Raw genomic sequence first — 4187 nt, forward strand, 5'->3', positions numbered from 1 at the left:
ATTGTGATCCATGTTAAATCCTCTAGAGGAGAGGTGCATGGTGAAATGAGTGTATATAGTCAGGAGAATTGATGCAGTCATGGGCATTAACAAAGTCCTCTGTGAAAAAAATAATTGATTGAAGTCTTCAGGAAGAGTGAGATTAATTTGTGGGTGGGAGGCAATAAGCAGAGATCCTTCTAGGCAGAAGGGATAGCATGTCCAAAGGCCTTGGGGTAGCAGTTTGCATGGTCAGACTGGTCTAGAACTCCTGATCTCGTGATCCGCCTGCCTTGGCCTCCCAAAGTGCTGGGATTACAGGCATGAGCCACCGCGCTGGGCCAGATCACATAGTCTTTGATGTCTAGTTCAGTCTGCTGTCTTCTGCATCGGCAAGGGCCTACTGAACACTTTCTATAGTGAGTGTAGGTCACCCTCTGGCTTGTTCCACACACAGATGTGAGTGTGGTGCGTGCAATCCGTATAGCGAGAAGAATCCAGGAATACTATATTCCATTAATAACAAAGATTTGTGTAAAAATGGCAATTTGATCCTGACATAAAATATTTGCCAGTTGTTTCTAGTTCCCCTTTCCTGCTCTTCGTAGCTGTCCAGATCTTCTGACTGCATCATGGTGTGGATCTGTGTACTCTAGCAACTCCTCTGGCTTCTGAGGAGGCATTTCTTTTTTTTTTTTTTTAAGAGTATCAAATCAAATGATTTTATTATGAAAGATAAGCCATTTATTGATCATTCACTTTTCTAAAAAAACACAAATGTGAGGATAAAATAAACATACCTAAGACTCACTGGCCCCTCCAGAACAGGAAGCAGCCCTGGACAGAGAGCCTGCAAACGAGTTTCCTTATGTCTAATGTCTGAACTTCTCACACATTCTAGGATTTCATGTCTTATTACCTACTACAAAGGAAAGGAAACTGGCTAGAAGATTCATGTACAAGAAGGTCACAAGCTATCTGATGCTAATGACTTGTACAATCTGGTTTGCAAACTCTGAGAGACAGTATCAAATAAACACTGTCAAAGACTACTCCCAGCTAAACTTTCTGTCATTGTTTTTTGAAATTGTCTTTGGGACTGGCTATGTTCTCACTGTAGCTTCCGTTTATTCCACAGCACAAACCCTCAAGTCCACTCGCAGTCTCCATGTTCAAGTATAAAAGTCTGTTTCAGGACAACCCTGGATTGCTGTAGTGTTTCTCTGTGTAGTGTCTACTTGGTGTCATGCCCTTGGGCAGGCTGGCCAAATGGCAGCACAATGCAGGGGGCGACACGGTCAACTTTCCCACTGCCGAACTTGCTCCCCTTTCAATCTGGTCACTGCCCATGGTCAAGGTTGAATCTTGAGATCAGTGACGACCTTGGCCTATCTTCGGTCTGAAGTTGCACTCTTACATAACCGAATCCACTTCTTCACCAGAAATTAACTTTCAAAAGGTGTCAGGCATATTCTTAGGAAGTGTCCTGAGATGGAGCTGGAAGGTCCTGGCCTTCGGGCTCTGGTGGGGGTGCTGGCGCAGCTGCTTTTTTCTGGGCCGCCAGGAATACATGAATTGCTCGTTCTATTTGTGGCCTGATGATGTGGTTAAGTTTTGGATCCACCATCTGAGAAATAATCCTGTCTACTCCAGCTTCCAACATCCCTGACTGAACCACACTCTGCCTCAGACCATTTCGCAATTGGTTTTTCTTCATTGTAGGATTCCATTCCTGCTTGTCCAGATGTGTTGACACAAAATTATCCACTTTCTGCCTCAGGTTTTGGTAAGCTGGCTTGGTGTCCACGTCGGCCAGGCAGTCCCGGCGGAAGCTGTCAAAAAAGCCCCGTCTCTTGAGCTGTTCCACGATGAGAGCGATGAGCAGCGGGTCGCCGGGAGGCAGAGAGGCCGGGTTGACCGGGCCACCGCCCCCGCTGTCCCCAGTAGCACCAGTCGCTGCCCCGGCAGAGGCCTAGCCGGCTCCGCCACCGCCCACCACGCCCATTCCCCCGCCGCCGCCGCGGTCCGCCATGGCTCTGCCCCGGGCCCGCAAGGGAGACCGACCATAGCTTCTTCTCCACGACAGAAGGCCTTGAACGTGTAGAGGTGGCGAACGGGGCGGTGAAGGAGGAGGGCCCCAAGGAGGCAGCGGCGGAGGTGACGGTGGTGGTGAAAGCCGTGGCGATGGCTGCGGGGGAGGTGGTGGGGGCGGCGGCGGCGAAGGCCAGCTCTGAGACAGCAGAGGTTGTGGTAGACGCCCTGAGGAGGCATTTCTATTTTAAAAAGAGGAGTTTGCTGAGGGCAGCTATCGCAGCAAGAGAGTGACTGGAAATAATTGCTAGCGGTCTCCTGGTGGCAAGTGAAAGAAACTGAACTAGAGAACGCGGAAAAGAGGATTTACTGGTTAATGGAACTAGAAGGGAGGGGCGGTGTCAACATTAGGGACAACTGGAACCAGGGACTTGAACATTATGAGGAATTCTGTTCCTGCTGGTCTTGGCTTCTCTGAGCATCAGCTTATCTGCTCACATTGGCTTCTCAGGTGGCTGGAGCCGTAGCTGCTCCAGCCTCCCACATTGACAGTTCCAAAACTAGAGAGGAAATGTCCTCTCTCCTAAGCTCAAGTTTGAAAAGACCAGAGGAGAATTCTGATTGGCTGTATGGGGGTCACATGTTTATTCCTGGGCCAGTCACAGTGACCAAAGCATGAAACTTTATGATTGGCTCAATTGGATCAAGTACCCACCTCTTGGCACATATTGGAAACGTTCACCAGAACTACCTGGTTTGAAAAGGCATCTGCCTAAGGATGCTGTTCTAGGCACTGTTTTAATACATTTTTCCTTGAAGTTTTCCTTCCCTCTATTTCCTTGTATTTATGTATTTGTAAAATGACATCAAAGACGGAGCCTCTCTTAGGTCTTAATTTCTCTACCAAGTGGTAGCATCTGAATATCCTTAACAAAGGGGAGTGGCCAATGTCTCTTTTAACAAGGAGAGTGTGGTTAGGGCAGGCGCCTCAGGAGCCCAGGGCAGGGTTCAGGCCGGGTAGCCCTGAGAAACAGGGCCCATTTAATATGTGTGAAATGCGGAGCACACACTAAATGGGCTGCAGTGGAAATCCCGCATCTGAGATACTGGAGTGGTTTCTGTATTTCTGGATGCTGGTAGATAAGAACCAGAAATTTCTGTGTGCTGAAAACTAGAGCACAGAAAGATTGGTGCTTGTTATATGAGGTGAGAGAGGGAAAGAGAGAGAAACTGTGCTGATTTTGTTTCTGACCCTGTGCTCACCACCTTCCTCTCTTTTTTGGCATGTCTCTCAACTCAGAAGTTTGCTTGGGGGCTTCCCCAGCCAGTTCTGTGCTCCTCAAGGCAGGAAACAATGCTTGCCAATCTTTTGGACTCTTTTTTAATCGGCTTGGAAATTTAATCAGAATAGTGCCAGGTACCTGCAATTGTAAAAAAAAAAAAAAAAAAAAAATCTATTAATTAGCTACCCACAGGCTTGCCTTCTCAAGTTAAATTTAAATCCTGAGGAGAAAATGACATACAGCTCTGTTCTATACCTCCAGGTATGGAAACCACCGCCTGGGATTAAAGCATCAGTGAAGATGCTGCTTTGGAGAGATTCAGATTTTAGAGAAGAAAGGAGGTCATGAGAGATCATTACTTTATCACTGAACTGGTAAGAATTATAAAGAGGTTGCTTTTTGCTTTTCTTGTATATATGCACTACATTCGTTTTTTTTTTTTGGTGTGACAACAGTGTTTATAAAGGACCAAACATTCACTCTGCTAATGACAGTTGACATTTCTAGTCATTTGAGAAACAAGGATGCTTAATTTCAAGAGATGTGCATCAAGATGGTACCAATGGGTACAGAGTGTAGACTCTTTGGGAAATTAAACACTCAGAATGGATACAGGTTTAATTTAGCTCAAAACACACTTAACATATACAGTAGGGCAGTTTGTCTGCAATGCCTAACTATTCTTTATGCCCATGACCTTGGTTCATTTATCTCCCCAGAATTCGATCAGGAGTAGCCTCTTGCCACAGCGGTGGCAAGTCTGCTGCCAAGTGGCTAGCCTATTACTGGGAGCTTTGATAAAATAAAGATCTTGATTCAATAGCGCAGGGGTGGAATCTGAGACTCTGCATTTCTAATTAGTTTCTGGGAGATGCCAAGGCTGCTGGTCCCAGG

General features: G+C 46.5%; 1 long non-coding RNA gene and 1 pseudogene across 2 annotated transcripts; one reads left to right on the forward strand and one right to left on the reverse strand.

Moving 5' to 3' along the window:
* Nucleotides 1-1032: 1032 nt before the first annotated feature.
* Nucleotides 1033-2011, reverse strand: LOC126930407 (biorientation of chromosomes in cell division protein 1-like; annotated as a pseudogene). The gene has a single exon (XR_007717586.1). The product of XR_007717586.1 is annotated as a biorientation of chromosomes in cell division protein 1-like (transcript).
* A 984-nt stretch (nucleotides 2012-2995) lies between these two features.
* LOC126930422 (uncharacterized) lies at nucleotides 2996-3669 on the forward strand. The gene is made up of 3 exons (XR_007717592.1): nucleotides 2996-3216; nucleotides 3314-3427; nucleotides 3555-3669. It is a non-coding gene; the product is annotated as an uncharacterized LOC126930422 (long non-coding RNA).
* Nucleotides 3670-4187: the final 518 nt, after the last annotated feature.

The sequence above is a fragment of the Macaca thibetana genome, chromosome 11 (genome assembly GCF_024542745.1).
Source record: "Macaca thibetana thibetana isolate TM-01 chromosome 11, ASM2454274v1, whole genome shotgun sequence".
In the NCBI taxonomy this organism is placed as follows: Eukaryota; Metazoa; Chordata; class Mammalia; order Primates; family Cercopithecidae; genus Macaca; species Macaca thibetana.